This window comes from Macrotis lagotis, chromosome 1, assembly GCF_037893015.1.
Source record: "Macrotis lagotis isolate mMagLag1 chromosome 1, bilby.v1.9.chrom.fasta, whole genome shotgun sequence".
Taxonomy (NCBI): domain Eukaryota; kingdom Metazoa; phylum Chordata; class Mammalia; order Peramelemorphia; family Peramelidae; genus Macrotis; species Macrotis lagotis.
The window spans coordinates 431834926-431856530 of record NC_133658.1 but is presented as its reverse complement, the minus strand read 5'-3'; the positions used below and the strand labels follow the sequence as shown (position 1 = coordinate 431856530).

The 21605-nt window shown below is 36.0% G+C and overlaps 1 protein-coding gene and 1 non-coding gene across 6 annotated transcripts in view; both read left to right on the top strand.

Annotated features, from left to right (window-relative positions):
• The window catches only part of PPP1R13B (protein phosphatase 1 regulatory subunit 13B), a 122350-nt gene that overhangs the window by 65552 nt on the left and 35193 nt on the right, over nucleotides 1–21605 (top strand). The gene's annotated exons all lie outside the window — the stretch shown is intronic.
• LOC141510784 (small nucleolar RNA U109) lies at nucleotides 5939–6083 on the top strand. The gene has a single exon (XR_012475184.1). It is a non-coding gene; the product is annotated as a small nucleolar RNA U109 (small nucleolar RNA).

The following is a 21605-nucleotide window of genomic DNA, read 5'->3' as shown; positions in this document are numbered from 1 at the left end:
TAACTTTTTTTTTTTAAGATGGGGCTCTACTTTTAGTGTAGAAGATGTACTATCCAAAGCTTTTGGGGTTCTTTTGCAGCTGTTTTCAGAGATACATCTAGGGACTTGCAAATTTTCAGTTCTTCCAAGGTCTTATAATATAAAGAGAGGGTATGACTACTCTCCTGGCCTGTGCTCTGGTCTGTGGATGACTACTAGCATTCCTTTCTGCCCTGGAACTGTGAGGAGGGTCCCTGCTCCCCTGTGGCAGCAAGCTCCATTGTGCTTCTGCTTCTTTTCCTGGGACTGGAATCCAGATATGGGAGTGGGCAAAGCAACAGCCTTGCCTCATTTAGCGCAAAGAGACCCATGTAATCTCCTTCTGACCCCTTACCTTTGGTGGATTTTTTTTTGGATTTCCTTGACTAAGCTGCTAACTTCATTTTCATGTTTTTCCTGCATCTCTCTCCTTTCTTTTCCCAGTTTTTCTTCCAACTCCCTCATTTGATTTTCAAAGTCTTTTTTGAGCTCTGTCATAGCCTGAGCCCAATTTCTGTTTTTCTTGGAGTCTTTAGATACAGGAGCTTGTGCTTCCTCATCTTCAGACTGAGTATTTTGATCCTTCTTGGGCTCATTTGCAAAATATTTCTCAATAGTCTTCCTCTTATTTCCCTGCTTGCTAATTTTTCCAGCCTGGGCCTGGTTTTGGGGTGCTTCCTGAGCTTTTGGGACACTCCCACAAGGGTCTCAGTGTGTGAGGCTCTGTCCTCCCTCCTGGTCTGTGAATGACCAGAAGCGCCCCCCTCTGCTACGGGGCCGAGGTGGGTGGGGGCTAGACTGCGATCAGGATCTGAATGTGGTCAGGGCCCCAGAGTCCCCACTTTGTGCCCAGTGCTCCCTGGGGTGCAGCTCAGGAGACTTCCCCACTGCTGTGAGCCGCCAGCGCCCTGGGGCTGCCTCTGGGAGGCTGAAGTTCTTTTGCCCTGGGCCGCCCCTCCGACCCCGGGAAGCAGAGCCTTTCTGCTTGTTTCCAGGTTACCTTGAGTAGGAGAACTGCCACACTGGGTCCCTTTGTGGGTTCTGTCTCTTGAAAGTTTAGTTAGAGTCCTTAGCTTATGAGTTTTATCAGAGAGCTCCTAAGACTGGATCCCTTCTTGTGGCCATCTTGGCTCCGCCCCCCTCCCCAAACAGTAGATTATTATACTCATTTACTACTCTTTCTTTTGTACCTAATCTAATTCACTGATCACGTCTCTATTTCTTAGTCAGTACTAGATGAATTTGATGACTGTTATTTTATAATATAGTTTTAGAGCTGATACAACTAGACCTCCTTGATTTGTATTTTTTCATTAAATTACTTGATATTTTTGACCTTTTGTTTCTCCAGATGAATTCTGTTAACTAATTTTCTAGCTCTGTAAAATAATTTTTTGGTACTTTGATATGGCACTTTAAAAGTAATTTAATTTGGGTAGAATTGTCATTTTTATTATATTAATGCAGTCTAACCATGATTAATTGACAGTTTTCCAGTTGTAATTGCCTTTTATATGGTCTTTCAAAACACCTTATATACTCATTTGAACTCAGAAAAATCCCATGACATGTTATTATTTCTACTTTATAGATGAGAAAAATGAGAATGCAAGAAGGTGTCTCATAGCTAGTGTCAGAGGTCGTATTTAAATCCACACCTTCCTGACTTTTCATTTAGTTTACTTTCTAATTTATGACATGCTGCCTTTGAGTAGCCTCATGGAGTAGACTTCTATGTAAGGTACAGCTACTGAGAAGATCTACCTGTGTATCTGAATTGAGATACTAAATTTAGGTGGTTGTATGCCATTAGTGTATTTACACTCATAATATATGGTAACTGATTAATTCTTGTATCATATTTATCTTGGATGAATTTAAAAATTTAAAAAAAGCCCACATTGAAATTAGGCAGTGTACTTTGTGGAACTATGAATTCATTTACCTTTTCTGGAAAACATTTTGGAATTATACAAGAAAAATTATCAAATTATCAAAACCTTTTGACCCCAAAAATGCATTCATTTCTGTGCATGTACCCCCCCCCCCCAAATCAAAGTCAAAGCGATAGATTCCACATATGTGGAAATATTCATAGCACCACTTACTGTTTGGAAAATATTGAGCAATTTGTGATTATGTTAATATTAATCAATATTATTTTGGAGGAAATAACAACTGAATTCAGAGGTACATGGAAAGACTTATATGAACTTATATTAGAACAAAGAGCTAAAATACAAGAACCTAGGTTCTAATCATACAGGATATGCAAGAAATTTTACTGTAGACCTAATAACTTCAGAAATATAAATGACACAAACTTATAAAAAACTTGAAGGATTAATTTAAAAATAATAGATTTTTTAAAAATCACTAAAATACTATTTTGTGCTCTTTGACTAAAGTTGATTATTTACTAGATTCAACTACAGATCAGTGATTGGAAAGATTCTGTTTCTTAATTTTAGCTTTAAGGTAATCCAAACAATAAAATTTTGAGATATATATGGAGAGAGAGAGACAGAGAGACAGAGAGAGACAGTTTTGACAGTACCCCATAAGAAAAAAGTTAGATATAATTTAGGTGATCAGAGTCATACAACAAGAGCTCCTCTATTGATCCATTAGTCTTGGGAAGTGTTGTCATGAAACTTACATACACAGTGAATAAAGATAGCAAGTTCCTGTTAAAATCTTTTCAGAATTTATAGTGCTAACCAAATGTAAAAGAAATGTAAATAATTAAACTTTCGAATGATGTCTTTTGTAAGTTTTGTAACATTCAAATACTTTGGAAGTTAATGACACTTAAAACCACATTGACTTATAAATAAAGTTTAAAAGCAAACCAACATTAACTCTAGAGTTTATGATGAAACATTCTTTACTCTCAGTGGAAAGGGGGGGAATGGATAGCAAGGCAGTCACAGACTTTGTTATTATCAGTTTTGCTTGACTATTTTTCTTTTATTACAAGGGATGATTGTTCATTCCAATGGGGGAGTATATTGAGGGATGAGGTCTAAATCTGTCAAACAGTATATTTATTGTATTTAAATGCTTCCTTGTTACAAGGGAGCACATTTCTGGGGGGGGGGGAGGTTGGGATGACTATTGGGAAGTGACAGTGATATGGTTAAAAATTAAATTAAAAAATGAATAGCCTGCATTCATGAAATGAGATAGGTTTATTGTACTGTTTCAGATGGAGGAGGGGATAGTTTAAAGTTCAAGGGTTTAATCAGCTTACTCTTATGCAACACATGATATTTATTCTATTGGAATTGAAAAAGAGCCAATTTTAGAAAAATATCAGCACTAGAAAATGGTGGAAAGCTTAAAGCTTAAGCATTATCTAATGTCTTTTAGGCTGAGTATGGTCAGAAATAATTGTATTTTGCTTTTCAATTATTTCTTTAGAGAACTTATTCTTTGTTTATTAAACCTTTCAAATAACAAACACTAAACCCTCAGAAGTATTGCAAGATGGGGAAAAAGATTGCTTATTTTTGAATATAAATAAATTATTATTTTTCTATTTTAGGGACAGTTTATGTAAATAGTAAAGTTAATTTTTGAGCATTATATTATTTCTTAGGAAATGTTCTTAGGAAAACAGATTATAAGTTTTTAAAACCTCAAGATAAAATTTAAGACATCTGAATTAATAGAATAAATCTTCTGTTTTTAAAATTCACAAGTAAATGCTTTAAACTAGGGATTCTTAACCTTTGTGTTTTAGATCCCTTGTCAGAATGTTTTTTAATAAACAAAATATATAGGATTACAAAGATAACCACTATATTGAAGTCATTATCAAAATATTTTTTAAAAACCCTGTAAGGTAATGACTCCATATTTAAGAGATCCTGCTTTAAATATATTCATATGAAAGGCCTAGGCATTGAGAGTCAATGAGACTGTGTGCTTAGAGTTCAGATCTGTGACTTTAGGAACACCTTTACTTAGCCCTTCATCCTTGGGCAGTTCACTTTATACCTCTTTGCCTCAATCTGTTCTTCTGTAAACTGGATATTATAAGGTGTACTTCACATGGCAATGATTTATATAATGTCTCTGGTAAATTTTTAAATGCTATGGAATTGTCAGTTATTTTTAAGGCATTTGCCTTTTCTTTCTACATCTTGGAGGGAAAAGAAAGGTTTCCATTTAAGTGTGTGGTGATATGGGACCTTATCAGGGTTGTAACTTCTTGAATGGAGAGAACAACTTGTGAAGGTTGAATGACAAGATTTGGTGATAAATTGGTTATTTGGAGTAAGAGTGAGAAGTCGAGAATCATGCCCAAGTTTCAGGCCTGGGTGAGGAGTAGTGCTCCTTAGTAGTAATGGAAATAGTTTAGAAGACTGTGTTGCAGTACATTTCAAATTTCATTGATTTGAAATTTCCTTAAGTGATGCTGTTCCCAACCCTCCTGTATGTATCTCATCTGTGCCTTATTCTAATCTCAGTCTCTCTCTCTCTCTCTCTCTCTCTTTTTCTTTTTTGCAAGGCAAATAGGGTTAAGTGGCTTGCTCAAGGCCACACAGCTAGGTAATTATTAAGTGTTTGAGACCGGATTTGAACCCAGGTACTCCTGACTCCAGGGCTGGTGCTTTATCTACTGCACCACCTAGCTGCCCTCCTAATTTTTCCCAAATTAATCCACTCGATATATACATTGGACATTGCTCACATTTTCATGACATTGTGAAGCTAGCAGTCTAGCCCATGGACACCGTCTTTTGGTTCTCCCTCACTTTCATCAAATGACTTCCTATTTTTTTAAATTATAAGTGAATCTATTACATACAGCTTGTTTTTCTTTTTGCCTTAATTTTAAATTCCTCCATAGGAGAACTAACATCCTGCTTTTAGAAAAATCAACTCATTGACCCTTTTTCTTTTTTCTTGTATTACCATCCTCTAAGTACTGCCCCCACCCTCAAGTTCCCAGTAAGCCTATTTTTAATAACAGATAAGTAAATCAAGCAAAAAAAAATTTGTGTTGAATTGGTCATCAGCTCAAAATAAATATTTGATTCCCTATTGTTCATCACCTCTCCAGGGTGGGAAGCATGCTTTATCATTAGTCATTATGGACCATTGCATTGATGATTGTTATTAAGTAGTCAAAATTGTTTTTGTTTACTTTTTTAATTGTATAAGTTGTTTTTCTTTTTCTATTCACTTCACTTTGCTTCAGTCCATAAAATTCTTCCCAGGTTTCTCTGAATCTTTCCTTTTTTGTCATTTCTTATGGTTCAGTAATATTCCTATACTATAATTGGTCCAGCTATTCTCTAATTAATGCACATATACTTTGTTTCCAATTGCTATAAAAATTGTTTCTATAATTATATTTTTATATAGATATATAGATTCTTTCCCTTCGATTTTGATCTCTTTGCTAGTAGTGCTAGTAGGCAAAGGTTATACATAGCTTGGTGACTTAGTATAACTAGATTGCTTTCCAGAATGATGGGATCAATTCACAGCTCTCTCAAGCATTCATTAGTGTTTCTTGTCCTAAAATAACATCTGCAAGAATTGTTATTTTTGCTAATCTGATGAGTGGAACTTGAGATGTTTTAATTTTCAACTTGAAAAATTATTGGTGATTTGAAACATTTTATATGATTATTTAATATGGCTTTAGTTTCTTCATTTGAAAGCTATATTTGCACACTTTTCTTGGGATGACTCTTGTATCTTTTTATTTTTGGTATTTTTTTGGGGGAGCTGGGTTTCTCCTAATGTAACCTTCCTATTGCTATCTTTCCCAGAAGTATGTACCTAGACTTTTGAGACCCACATAGTCCACCTCTACCATTTACCATTATTTTGGTCAAGGTCATTACTGAGTGTTTATTGATGATTAAGTTTTTAACCATATTCATTTACTTTAATTCTGTTTCTGCATGTTGGAATTTAAAACAAACATACTTCTTATTGCAATGGAAGTATGATTATAGCCAGTACATGCTACATAAAACATAGGAGTTTTCAGGGCTACCAACCTTGCAGTAAAGGTTGAGTAGTAGTATATTTCTCCTACATCAAAGAAATTTCTTTATAGAATTTTCTTTCAGTGAGAACTAATGTAAAAATTTTATTTTTTGCGTGTTTTTGTACTGTCTTTAAATTTGTATTTGTGGAAAAAGACCCAGTTTGTAATGTGTACATTGTGATATTTCTGGAAACACAATAGTTTTCATCACAGCCATATACCTCAACCTGTTCAGCCAAGGATTGGGTATCCCCTTAATTTCTAATTTAGTCACCACAAAAAGAACTTCTCTAAATACTTTTATACAAATATGTCCTTTTCTCTTTTCTTTGATCTCTTTGGGATGCTGTCCTATTCGTGGTGTTTCTGAGTCAAAGGATGTGCACAGTTTTATAGCCTTTTGGGCACAGTTCCTTGTTTCCAGAATGGCTGACTATTCTCTCCTCCACTAGCAATGTGTTAGTGTTTCCATTTTTCTATATCCCCTCTAACATTAGTCCTTTTTCTTTTCTGTTATGTTAGCCAGTCTGATGGTGTGAGGTGATGTCTCAGAGTTGTTTTAATGTGTATTTCTTTAATTAGCTGTATTTTAGGGCATTTTTTTCACATGATTTTTGATAGCTTTGATTTTTTTTTTCTGCTTATTTGCTCAGTTCCTTATATATTTGAGAAATGAGACCTTTGCCAGAAAAACTTGCTATAAAATTTTTTAACCCAGTTTCCTGTTGCCCTTCTTACTTTGGCTGCAGTAGTTTTGTTTGTGCAGAAGCTTTTTAGAGCCATGTAATCAAAATTATCCATTTCATTTTCCATGTTAATATATATTAATGGAAAAGTTCTATAGATGATTCACACTGGTGTGTATATGGTAGTCTGGACAACAAGTATTATTCAATTTTTTTTTCCCCATGTGAATAGTTAGACTAAACTTTTCAGAGTGTCTATGGATCTCATTTAGGAGACTCTGCATTTTTCTGGGACTTGTTGCAAAATCAATATAATATCATTAGCAAAAAGGTGCATTGTTAATTGCTCCATGGAAGACCTCTTGCTCTCATTGGCTGCTGCCATTTGTATTGACTTCCAGTTCTCTGATTTGCTTTCCAACCATCTTTGGAATTTCTGAAGGAGCCTTCCACTTATGCTGCTTCTCAGTTGAGAACCCTGTAGGCTATACATCCTGCCTGGTCTCATTAAGAGCCTGCTGGCTCATTTGCTGGATGCTGACATTCTCTCCTTTCCTATTTTTGTGGGCTTCTGATCAACTTTTTAATGCAATTATGAGATGAAAAAAACTTTAAAAATACTGTTTCGTATTTGGATTTCTTGACTGTCATTATTTGTCTTGGTGTGATTTTAAGATTTTTTTGTTGGTGTATGCATGGATGAGCTGATCTGCCTGCCTCCATTCAGGTAGTCATCTTGACAAGAAATATTGCCACATGGATCCTTCTGAGGTAGTAGCAAGAATAACCTGAGTGATCCACAGGAAGATGAAATAATGAAAGGCTACAGAGAGTTCACTGAAGCTATATCCAATGATAGTCCATCATAGACTATCCTTGACAGGATCCTGTTTTCTTGATTGATAGATCCAAGAAAGGAAAGGAATACTCCCTATCTTTTGGGGAGTGGTGCCAATTTATCAGAGATGTAATCTTTGTAAGATAAATCTCCTAACCCTGCTTGACAGTCTGGTATATGATGAAGAAGCTATCATAATTGCTATCTTATGGTGATATGGAAGGTAGAAAATTGAGAAAATATTGCAACAGCAGGCCTAATTTAGGATTTCTTTGTAGTAAAATGTGAACTCTGATCAGAGGGGCTGATTAGGAAGGACGAGTTAGTCTTGATAGTGACACAGCAGGAACAGACCAAATGGCACTATGCTCTCATGTCCTGATGACAGCCATGACTACTGCCAGTTCACATTTATATAGCACCTAATATTTGCCCATCTGAGACTGGATTTGAACTAGGGTTTGTTGGCGGAGGGGAGGAGGCAACCAGAGTTTGGTGACTTGCCCAAGGTCACAACTAGTTCAGTGTCAAGTGTCTGAGACTGGATTTGAACTCAGATCCTCCTGACTCTACATCCTGAGCTCCATGTGCCACCTTAGCTGCCCCCATATAGGTAGGTATCTGTAGATATGGCATTTCTCTTCTCTTTATTTAGATAAAGGCAAATAGCAATTGTGATCAGTAGTAGATAGCTAAGTGGTGGCTTATCTCATTTTAAATCAGCTTTAGACACTTTCTTATTGGGTGATCTTGGACAGAAGATCACTGTCTGCCTGTTTCCTTAGCTGTACAATGGGCGTAAGAGCACCTGCCTCTTGTGGTTGTTGGGAGGATCAAATGAAATAATAATTGTAAAACTCGTGGTGAGTTGCTTGGCACATAGGAGGTGCTTAATAAAATGCTTTTTCACATCCCCAGAAATGTTCAAGTGCCCCTGAGGTGATATGCTGATCCTTGAGAGCGAGGTGCTTCAAGGGGCACTAAAGATGGCAGTGGGGACTACTTTCTCTTTGGTTAACTTAGTAACAATAAATGCTATTCTTATGAGAATAACAACCAATTATTCAGTTGGGCTTCTGCCTTCTGGCAGATGATGTCTCTGGAGATGGGCACCTCAACCTTGACCCAGCCCAGGGCTCCCAGGACAGCTCCCATTTCTTCATAGCAGTCTTTCTGTATAGGCAGTGCTTCTACCCTTTGATCACATCTTCCAATTAAAGCCCATAAACTCTATTTTAGTAACTTCTGCTGCCAGTCACCTTCAACCTTGCGTTAGCCCTTCCCACCCTTTCTACTCTCCCCTCTCCCCACCCTTTTTAGAAAACTTTCTTTTATGAGGGTGTTTTCTCCTTATATAAGGTGTTTGAGGGTAGGAACCATCTTTTTGTTTGTATTTGAACCATCTTTTTGTTTGTATTTTTATTTCCAGGGTAGCACAGTGCCCTGGAATAATGCTTTGTCTTTAATAACTAAATAAATGCTTTATTAAAAAAAAGAAACATGTGTATGTTATGAGAAACATCTGCAGAATTTTTAAATTCTTTCACTGATTGTTAACACCCACTCCCCTCAAGTTCACCTCTCTTCTTTGAAGACCGTAACCATTCAGCCAAATGCATTGTCACCACTAAGAAATGAGTATAAATGAAAATTTTATTTGCTCTGTCCCTCAGGGCTCTTTTATAAATTGGTCTTGTTTCTCACAGTTGGGAGAATGCTGTCACAATTGATAGTTCTTTCTCTTAACTGGAAGAATCACCAGGAAACCAAGCGAAACCAAAGCGAACAGTCCTTGTCAAAAATGAAGACATTTTTAGGAAGGGACCTATTGAACTGATGGAGGAGAGCGAATCACTAGGACTGGGATTGGAGGTCTTAGTGCCTGACAATGACTCTTTTCATGAAAGGTACTAATACTTGGAGGCACAGTCCTGAAATGTATCATTTTCCATTTAATGATGAAAGCCTGTTTCTTCTATAACTTATTAGAGGACCTTCTTGGGTTGAGCAATTCTGAATGAAAGGTAAATAGTGTGGTCCTCTGTCATTTTTCAGGGGTAGGTAAATAGTGTGGTCCATTGTCATCTTTCAGGGGTACCCTGGACCCAGAAACAATAAAAGCTGTTGTTTCTCAAAAGATGAGTGGCTTCTTCAGGGAGTTTATAGCTATAGAAGCACAATGATCGTTTAAGCTAGTTACCTGATCATTATGAATAATGAATAAGGACCTCCAAGATTAGAGACCCCCATAGAGTCATAAGGAAACAGGCATGTAGTACCCCTTCCAAAGTCATTAAGTATAGGCAGTTCTGACATAATGTGATGTGAGTTGCAAAAAAACTCACCACACTATGGAAAATCACAGAATAAAAACCAAAGATTCTAGCATAGAATTGGGGTTCAGGGCACAATACTCAAATCTTTTTTAGTTTCAATTAGTGAAGAGGTAAGAATCTAATTTTTAAAAGTGGTATTTCAGAATTGGACATATTTAAATGGATAAGAAAGATATCAATAATATAATAGGTAGTTACTGTGTCTTTAGCCAAAATAGTGACCCTGTGGGACTTGGCCTGGGACTTGTTATTGGCTAATCAAAGAGAGCTAGAGTGATTTGGTTTTACAACAAGGCCTTTTAGAAAGAAATCTAGCTGATAAATCCAGGATATCTTGCAAGGTTTCTGTGCTCAAAATGTATATTACTTTGGGCAGAGCACCCATAGGTAAGGGTTTGATCTGGCATGTGGTTCTTATGAATACCATTGGCAGATATAATACTTGCTTTTATTCCTTGAATTAAATGCTATAAATGGTTTTGAAATTTCATATTCTAAATTTTGTTTACTTGTCTTCTTGAGATCATTCATTGAAACATTAGAATGCTGGGAAAAATTGAAAAAGCAAGTTTTTATCTTAAGTAGATCTAGTATTTACTGTTGGAAATATTGAAAAAAAGATTCAGAGTCAGTAGACCTGGATTCAAATACTGGCTTTGTCACTTACTATCTGTTTGCCCTTTGGACAAGTTATTTCATATTTCTCATTTGTAAAATGACTGTTGGGAGAGAGAACTTCATTAATAAAAATAGCATATCTTCTAATTTATTCATATGCTTCAGATCTCTTGTTCTTTACAGATCTCTAATACTTTACAGAATTACTAGATTGGAGTCCTTTTCCAACTTAAAACCATATTCATCAAATTATTCATATATAGTAGGTATTAGAATAATAGTTATTTAGATTCTATCTTAAATACCCACATTTAGGTAAATTTAAAAATAGTCCTATTTATCAAATGAATGTTGAAAATTACAAATTTCCTAACCTACACACTTTATAGGGTGAGGAAATCTATCTTATCTTAGAGAAAAATAAGACAGGGATGGGATAAGGGGGAATGGGGGAGGAAAGGGGGGTATAGGCGGTAGAAAAGAGGTAAGATCAAGGGATAGAGCACATTCAGATGCAACACACTTTTGGACAAGGCCAGGTTGAAAGGAGAGAGGGAATAGAATAAATGAGAGTGGGGAGAAATAGAGTGGAGGTATAGCTAGTAATAGCAACTGTGGGAAAAATACTGAAGCAACTTCTCTGGTGGACTTATGATAAAGAAAGCAACTCACCCTAGAGACAGAGCTATTGAAATCTGAACACAGACTGAAGTACAATTTTTTTTTCTCTCTATTCTTGAGGTTTCTCATCTTCTTGGAGGGAGCGGTATGTTTATTCTTACAACACATTCAATTTACAGCAATGTATAGCATGGAAACAAGCTAGAGACTATCGAGACAGCCTTCTGTGGGGGCTGGGGGGAAGGAAGGGAAAGTGGGGGGAAAATTGTAGAATTCAGAGTCTTGCAAAAAATGATGGGTACATATTACTATTGCATAGAATTGGAAAACCAATAAAATGTCAAAATGTTAAAAAAAAATGGGGAGGGGGGAATGAGGACCAAACAGAATGGGGTATGTATTTTCATTAGGATAAACTAAAACATCATTTTTTTTATATTTTGCTTAAACAGAAGTCTCAGGTCACAAAACTGGCTCAGGGCTTAATCTGTCTCTCTTGTACTAGAAATAGTCCTAAAAATAAACTTACTCTGAGAAACCTAAAAAATGAATAAAGAACTAAAGAAATTATTCATGTAAGCCAAAAAAAATAGTTACAAATTTCCTTACATAGGTATGTTTGATTCATTAAGTTAAATTATCGTTGTGCTTTCACAATTTATTTGAAAAAAGTTAATGCTTTATTAGGAAAAAAGCAAGTATAGACCAGTCATGGTTGGATCATAGGCCATATAGAGAGGAAGACTGGAAAGGTAGGAAGGAGCAGGCCGTGAAGAGCTTTAATTCTGGTTAGAGGAGTTTATATTTCTTTCTTGAGGGTATAGGAAATTCCTGGTGGCATTTATTGAGCAGTGCCAGCATCAGTCTGGGCTTTTCTGAGGATGGCCTGGGGCGGGGGGAGTGCCACAAAAAGGAGGCTGTGCCATAGACCTGACTGTGCTATAATCTGGGAGAGAGGCCAGCTGTCTTTCACTGGGATGAGAATGAGTGGAAAGAAGGGGGATCTATAGTAGAAATGTTATAGCAGTAGAACAGATAATTCAATTAGATATATGGAATGATGAAAGTACAGAGTTGTGGAATGATTGAAAGTGAAGTTGTTCTTTTATATATTTTCCCCTGCTTTATGAAGGTGAATAATCTTTGTAATAGAAAGAACTGAACAACAATGGCTTATATGTAGTTGAAATTCAGAATAAGTAGGAATATAGTAAAATAGTTGCTAGTTGCTTTGCTGGAATTCAATTCCCCAGACTTGTATAAACTACAATACTGAAGGATTAGAACAGATGCTATAGATGAGACTACTGAGGGTGATCTCTGAATGTTCTGGATTTTTTTTTTTTTAAGACAAGAAAGCAGAACCTACAAGTCCTAGCTAGTGATCTTGACTTCAATTCCCAGCAAAAGATAGAACATATAATTAAAGAGATTTTTAGTGAATGTCTTGGAAAAGAAGGTGGTGATTACATAAGATTACATGACTTTATCGAAAACCAATATCCCACACTAGAATCATTGCTATTTTGAGAAGGTGACCAGATTCCACGGTCAAAGAGTACTTTAAGTAGTTTACATAGATATTATTAAAGCATTTGACAAAATGACTCTGGCTATTTTTGTTGAAAATATATAGAGAGTAAGTAAAGTAAGCAAGCAGTAAAATGGATTGAGAACCAGATGAATCACTGGATCCTGTAAGAATTGGAATCTCAGAAGGAGGACAACAAATAGTAGAATGTCTCAGGGATTTATTATAGGTCTTTATATTTTTTTGAAAGATTTTATTTATTTTGAATTTCACATTTTCCCCTCCAATCTTGCTTCCCTCTCCCCATCCCCACAGATGGTAGTCTGTTAGTCTTTACATTGTTTCCATGGTATGCATTGATTTAAATTGATTGTGATGACAGAGAAATCATATCCTTAAGGAAGAAACAAAAGTATGAGATAAAGCAGAATTACATAATAAGATAACATTTTTTTAAAAATTAAAGGTAATAGCCTTTGGTCTTTGTTCAAACTCCACAATTCTTTCTCAGGATACAGATGGCATTCTCTGTTGCAGATACCCCCAAATTGTGCCTGATTGTTGGTATGAGCAAGTCCATTAAGGATGATCATCACTCCCATGTCACTGTTAGGGTGTTTTTCTGGTTCTGCTCATCTCACTCAGCATGAGTTCATGCAAATCCCTCCAGGCTTCCCTGAATTCCCATCCCTCCTGGTTTCTAATAGAACAGTAGTGTTCCATGACATACATGTACCACAGTTTGCTAAGCCATTCCCCAATTGAAGGACATTTACTTGATTTCCAAGTCTTTGCCACCACAAACAGGGCTGCTATAAATATTTTTGTACAAGTGATGTTTTTACCCTTTTTCATAATCTCTTCCAGGTATAAACCTAGTAGTGGTATTGCTGGATCAAAGGGTATGCACATTTTTGTTACCCTTTGGGTGTAGTTCCAAATTTCTCTCCAGAAAGGTTGGATGAGTTCACAGCTCCACCAACAATGTAATAGTGTCCCAGATTTCCGACAACCCTTCCAACAATGATCATTATCCTTTCTGGTCATATTGGCCAGTCTGTTGTTCCAACCTTTTACCTTTATATGTATCTCTCTGCCTGAGATGAATTTCTTGTTAGCAGCATATTTGTTGGATTCTGGTATTTTAATCCATTTTGCTATTCTCTTACATTTTAAGGGAGAGATCATCTCATTCACATTCAAAGTTATAATTACTAACTCTTTATTGCCCTTCATGCTTTCTTCCCTCTGTATTTTTCCCCTTTATCAATATTCCCCAGTATTTTGTTTCTGAATACCACTACCTTCAGTGTGTTTGCCCTCCTATATCCAACCCCCTTCCCCCCACCTTCCCTTTGCCCCTCCTTCCTTCATTTCCTTCTGTTGGTTCTGCCTTTCCTTCCCCCCTCCCCTTTTCCCCTTTTAACACTTTAAAGGTAAGATAAGTTTCTTAACTTAACTGAGTGTATGTATCTGATGAGAGTAAGATTCAGGTGGTTCTCACCTCCTCCCTTCTTCCTCTCTATTGCAGTAGGTCCTTTGTACCTCTTAAAGTAATGAGATTTATTTCATTTAGTCTCCATCCTCCCATCTCTTTTACTATCTCTCTTTTTAAGGAGGGATTGTTTTGAAATCATTCTCTCTGAGTCATAGAATGGCCATGAATGTCCATCACTTCTGGATAAGTATATTCTCTCTATTAGAATTACAATTATTGAGAGTTATTAGAGTCTTTCTCCCAGGTAAGGATATAGCCAGTTTCATCTTATTGGATAGCAGTTTCTCGAATAAGTCATGAGTGTCCATCTCTTCTGGCTAATTAAATTCTTGCTAATAAAGTTACAGTTCTGTAGTGTTATTAAGTCTTTCTTCCAGGTAGGGTTACAGTCAGTTTAATCTTACTTCTTTTTTCTTTTCCTCCCCCCTCCACTTTTTTATTTTATTTTACCTTTTCATGTGTCTCTTGAGTATCCTTCTTGTAGTCCAAATTTTCTATTGAGCTCTGGTCTTTTCATCAGCAAAAATTGGAAGTCTCTTATTTCATTAAATGTCCATCTTTTGCCCTGGAAGAGAAGGCTCAGTTTTCCCAGATGATGAATTCTTGGCTTCATTCCCTGCTCCCTTTTGCTTTTCAGAATATTGCATTCCAGACCCTTCAATCCCTTAATCTTGATGCTGCCAGGTCCTGTGTAATCCTTACTGTGGCTCCTTGGTACCTAAATTGTTTCTTTCTGGCTGCTTGCAGGATTTTCTCTTTTATCTGATAATTTCGGAATTTAGCTACAATATTCCTTGGCATTTTCATTTTGGGATCCCTTTCTGGAGGGGATGGTGTATTTTTTTTTTTTTTTTAGGTTTTTGCAAGGCAAATGAAATTAAGTGGCTTGCCCAAGGCCACACAGCTAGGTAATTATTAAGTGTCTGAGACCAGATTTGAACTCAGGTACTCCTGACTCCAGGGCTGGTGCTCTATCCACTGAGCCACCTAGCTGCCCTATGATGTATTCTTTCAATAACTATTTTGCCCTCTAGTTCCATGATATCAGGGCAGTTTTCCATTACCAAATCCTGTAATATTGAATACAGACTTTTTTTCCTCTTCAATTTGTTCAGGAAGACCAATAATTTTTAGGTTATCTCTCCTTGTTATATTATCGAGGTCAATGGTTTTGTTGATGAGGTATTTTACATTTCTATTTTTTTCCACTTTTTTTGTTTTGTTTAACAGATTCTTGTCTCATGAAGTCATTGGTTTTCACAGACTTCATTTTTTTTTTTTTAGGGAAGAATTTTCTTCATTTACCTTTTGCAATTCCTTTTCCAATTGGTCAATTCTGTTTTTGTAAGAGTTTTCCATTTGACCAGTTGAGGTTTGGAGAAAATTATTTTCTTTTTGTATTTTTCCAGGATTTGTTTTCTTGTTGCAAGGTGTTAACCTTCTCTTGGGTTTCTTTTCCCAAATTTTCCCAATTGATTTTTAAATTCCTTCATGATTTCTTCAAGGAAGCCTTTTTTTTTTGTGCTGGAGACCAAATCATATTCTCCTCAGAGGTTCTATGTCTCTCTGAGTTTTAGGGTCTTTTCCTTCTAGGTACTTTTCTATGCCCCCCTTTCCGCTGGCCTTTCTTCATTTCCCTAAGATCTTGTATTGGGGGTGGGGCTGGGATAGAAGAATTTCTGCAGAGCAAGATGAAAATGGTGGGGGAGGAAAGATTTATTATGGGACCCCTTAATAGAGTGAACCATGTTACTTTGTGCTCTCACACTCACCAGTCCAAGCAGCCACAGTTCTAGAATTACAATGACAAAGCTGAATATAGGGCTAGTAATGTAGCTTCTCGGTAAATAATAAGAAGATACGTTATTTGTGCCCATCTGTTTATGAGCAGTTTGTCTCTTTTCTGTCTCTCCCTCCCTTCTCTCTTACACTGTTCCCCTCTCTCATTCCTCCTACCATTTTTTGTCCTTGTTTCCCTTTCCATAACAAGAATGTTCTATTGTTTTTATTTATTTAAATTTTTTTTTTATTTTAGAATTTTTCCCCCAATCTTGCTTCCCTCCCCCACCCCACCCCCCACCCTCAGGAGGCAGTATGATAGTCTTTACATTGTTTCCATGCTATACATTGATCAAAATTGAATGTGTTGAGAGAGTAATCATATCCTTAAGGAAGAAAATAAAGTTTAAGACATAGCAAAATTACATAATAGGATAACGGGGTTTTTTTTTAAATTAAAGGTAATAGCCTTTGGTCTTTCTTCGAACTCCACAATTCTTTCTCTGGATACAGATGGTATTCTCCATTGCAGGCAGCCCCCAATTGTGCCTGATTGTTGTACTGATGGAATGAACGAGTCCATCAAGGTTGATCATTGCCCCCATGTTGCTATTAGGGTGTACAGTGTTCTTCTCATTCTGTTCATCTTGCTCAGCATCAGTTCATATAAATCTTTGCAGACTTGAATTTCTATCCCTCCTAGTTTCTAATAGAACAATAGTAAAGAACATTTTATTGTTGCACCTTCATGACTGGAGAATATGAGGAAGACTTCTAGTAGGTTAGGTAGACAGTAGACAATTTCTGGCAACTTTTTGGGTGAACATGGACAAATCTCATACAAGTAGTAAGTGTCTGAATTGGGAGTTAAACCCATGTTACCTGACCCCAGGAAGTCATACCCCAAATGTGGAATTATGTGATATTGTCTTATAAACCAGGGAAGCTATGTAGTGCAGTGGATAGAATTCAGGGCCTCTGTTCTGGCCTCAGAAACTTACTTACCCGTGTGACCCTGGGTAAGTCACTTAGCCCAGTTTCCTCATTTGAAAAATGAATTGGAGAGGGAAATGGCAAACCACTCCAGAATCTTTGCTATGAAAATCTCATGAATAGACCCAAAGAATTGGACACAACTAGAAAAACTGAACAAGTCCTTAAAAACAGTACTTTAAGCAATGGAAGTCCTTGTTTTTCACTCCTTTTGCAGGTCTTTCCAAAGCAGTATCAGTGACCAGCATTTTATTTATTCATCCAGTGAGTGTACACACACACACACACACACACACACACACCTGCACCCCTCCCACACACATGCATTCACACACACGGAGCTGTGTGCTAGTGCTACTCCAGCCTTCCTGAGTAGTTTGTCTCTTTTTTCATAATCTCTTCTCAGAGGAACTGCCAAGTCAGCTCTTTTTTGACTGTTGTGAGGTTACTAATATGTACCACTCAATCTATCTGTTATATTTTGCTTCCCATGTTATGTTCCTAACTGCTTGGTTAAGATGATTTTTTGAGCCATTTTTCCTAGTTCAAGGCTTTTTCCTGTAAAGTGTAATAGGTTGTTTTATTAGGCCAGAAGGATGTTCCTTTTGTAATAGTAATACTGCATTCATGGGATTTTACCCCAAGAGAAAGTGGTGTCTCAAAGTATCATTAGTTATATTTAAATCAAAAAGGATTTAGGTAGATAAATGAAGAAGTATAACAAATTGTCTTAGGTGTGTGTTGTGTGTGTTGTGTGTGTGTGTGTGTGTGTGTGTGTTATACACATACAACTACTGACACATCTGATATGTGTGTACCATATACATTACAAACATATACCCAAATCTATTATGGGTACAGTAAATTTTTATAGTGCCAACATATAGTGTGTAATCATTAGTTTCTACTTAGAAATGTAAAATCAGGAGAATTCTGTGAATTTATCACTGTTGCTTTTGTGTTTGTGAGTTTTTAGAGGAGTAGACAAGATGATTATTGTCCTTTTCCTTTCCATAGTGGTTGTAAAGAAGTATGTTTTTCTTTTAGAGCAATCAAGTCAGCATAATTTAGATCTTAAGTGAAACAGACTAGACAGCATTATGATAGAGAGCAATGTTTTTAGACTAGAGCCACTCAAACTCTTGACAACAGAATTATTTCCATGAATAACTGACAGTTTCATTGGCAGTGCTAATTCTTTTTTGTCTCTTGTACTTCTCCAGAGTCAGTGCTGAGGGGAGGCTAAGTGGCCAGTAGATAGAGCAGATAGGCCCTGGAGTCAGGAGTACTTGAGTTCAAATCCAGCCTCATACACCTAATAATTAGCTGTGTGGCCTTGGGCAAGCCACTTAACCCCATTGTCTTGGAAAAACTAAAAAACAAACACAAAACAAAACAAAAACAAAAAAAAGTCTGTGCTGAAAGAAATATTAGAGAATTTGTTATAATCTTGTGAAAGTTTTTCCTTCCTCTTTTTTGTTCTTTTCATATTGGGAGACTTGCTCTTTAACCTCCAAAAGGAAAAGCAGTGGCCGTTTCAGGTCATTTAATAATTTGGATATAATTTTGAATGTGATTGTATAGTTCCCAAAGGAACTATGTATGTTGAATATTACAAGGAAATATATTTGGATATAGATAGTAAGGAAGAAACTGAGTAAAATGACTATGTTGTTAGAGTGGCAACCAGAGTCTATTGATACTTCTCATGTCATCTGGAGAATTTCAGATGATGATAAAGTGAGTGAATGTTATTTGTCTATTTTAAAGGATCTCAGTAATTTTGACATTTCAGCATGACTATTAACCTTCATCATTAAACTGTCTGTGGAAAGCACCAGGAAGATTGTGATTTTGTTTTTTTGTTTTGTTTTTTGAAGGAAAGGAGTATTTTGCTCATATTTAAAATATAATCACGTTATTTTTTAAAGTTTTTCAAGTTGAGTTAAAAATCTATCTTGCTCACAGATTCTGTTACTTAAACATGGCTTATTTTCCCCTTTTAATTCTTTGTTTTCTAATAAAGTTTTTTTAAAATTCTAAGCTTAACAAACATCAAATAAAGTTAATTTTTTTAAAAATTTACATGGTAAAACAGAAAAAGAGGAGCATGCATTTAAAACTTATGCATGACTTTCTATTTAAGAGATTCAGTATATAATTTTTCATAGATGTTCTGCATGTCTATGATTCTTTTTGTCCTTCCTGAGGTTCTCTTCTGTACATTAAAAAATATCTGAATTCTTTTTTAGTCTTTATTCTAGATTTCTGTCTCAGCGTCTCAGCATACTGCCTATATTATGTTCCTCCTAATCCTTTTTGATATTATGAGTCACTAGTGATATTTGTACTTATCTTGAATCTTTCAAAAATAGCTTATTGAAAGTAAAATATAAAAAATGAACTATTTATTAAGTGAAATTGTTTTTCTCTAATCAAAAATAGCTTTACAACTCAAATCATGAGTTGAAAATTTTTTTAAAAGTTTAAAGACAAGTTTTGTTGTTTTAGAAAATTATTGGAGACTATTATAGGAACTCATATTTTGAGGGGAAATACTGTTAGATTTGTAGAAACTTGGAAGGATAGCTAATATAATGGATGACAGTCATTTTACAAGACTTTATCTTAGAACAATGGTCTTAATAAATAAAATGAGATTTAAAAGGAATAAATGTAAATTTATATACTTGGGTCAAAAAATCGGTTTTTGCACTTGATAGTATAGAAAGCATATTTAGATAATATTTCCTGTAAAGGACATTTTCTGGTCATTGGTTTGAAATGGCAGTCATACAGAAATACAATTCTTGGCTACATTGAGCAGCTTAATAATATTCAGAATTAGGGAAGAATAATAGTCTTAATATGTGTAGACCACATTTGGAATGTTTTCTAAAACCAGTATCTTTATATTAATATTAAAAATAGAACTAGACTTTCAGTCTTACTACAGCTCTAGCTTTTCCTTTTTATTTGGAGTAAAACTGTCTCTCCTTAAGTGGAGATCGCTGTATAGGTAGTTGGAAATTTCTATTTTTGTAGATGATCTCAGACTGAGTAAGCTTTCAAGGATTTTTATCATTACATAGATTAGGGAAACATTTAAGGAAGAAAACAAGCCCAGATTTAAGTTTAACTTACTGTGTGCCAGTCAGTGTGCTATACTCTTTACAGATATTATTTGATTTGATCCTTACAAGCACCCTGGGAGGTATACTATTATGATCCTCATTTTACATTTGAGGAAACTGAGGGGAAAAAAAAGGTTTGCAGACTTGCCTAGGATCACACAGCTAGTAAGGGTCTAAGGAAGAATTTGAATTCAGGTCTTCCAGATTCCAGATCCAGCGCTCTATCTGCCTCTGAGAGGGAGATTGTATTGAGACTAAGTTGTACAAATCTAAAGTTCTGTATGTAATTTTAAATTGTGAATTCTTAGACTCCAAAGCTACTGCAGATATTAAAAATATTTCAAAGAGCTGGGTGTGACAGCAGTTACATGAATTTGTTATGAGATGTGCAGAAATGGAGATGGGAGGGGCAGCTAGGTGGTGCAGTGGATAGATCACAGGCCCTGGAGTCAGGAGTACCTGAGTTCAAATCTGCCTCAGACACTTAATAATTACCTAGCTGTTTGGCCTTAGGCAAGCCACTTAACTACATTGCCTTGCAAAAACTGAGAGAGAGAGGGAGGGAGAGGGAGAGGGAGAGGGAGAGGGAGAGGGAGAGGGAGAGGGAGAGGGAGAGGGAGAGGGAGAGGGAGAGGGAGACGGAGAGGGAGACGGAGAGGGAGAGGGAGACGGAGACGGATGACCATTAGACAATAGGCCATTAAGGATAATGAGTTGTGCTGTTTGAATAATCATTGGTTTTTGTATTTATTCCTATAAATAAATGTTAACATGAAGTGATTTCCCTGCTTTAAAACAAGTCATATTCATCAGCACTTTATGAATCATAAATGAGTTGTAATCTTAAAAATTGGCTTTATGGGCAAAGTATATAAATTGAAGGGGGATATATGAATGGAAGTGGGAGGTATGTGTGATATATTCAGAAGAAGTCTCTTCCCCAAAATATCAGCTGCAGTTTTGAAGCCTATTAGATCTTATATTTACTTCAAATGTGACTTAATTCTGTAATATATTTTATTATGATTTGCTTAGTTTTATAAAGTTTTTTGCATAATTTTTTTTTTATTATCTCATTTTTGAGAAGTTTGTTTAGAAGCAGAGCTTTTAAGTTTTTTCCTACCACAGGACAAAACACCTTCTATTTTGTATTTAGTAGTGTTAAGCATACTTCTCTCTCTCTCTCTCTCTCTCTCTTTTGAAGGTTTTTGGATTTGAACCCAGGTACTCCTGACTCCAGGGCCGGTGCTTTAATCCACTACGCCACCTAGCCGCCCCTTCTCTTTCTTGAAATTGAAAATTTACACTGAGAGTTGAATACTGATTTTAAGAACTTAGATATTTAAAATTTTTTGGCATCTTAAATTAGCCAAAAACCTTGGGAAGTAACTTTTTGATAGCCTAAAACAAAAATATCACATCTTATGAAGTTTTGAAATTTTTGCTGAGTCAGGAATGTTTGTTAGAATTTCTGCTTATAGTATCTATTATTCACCTTTTAATGGGAATATTTTACTCTTTTTCATATTTAATCACCACA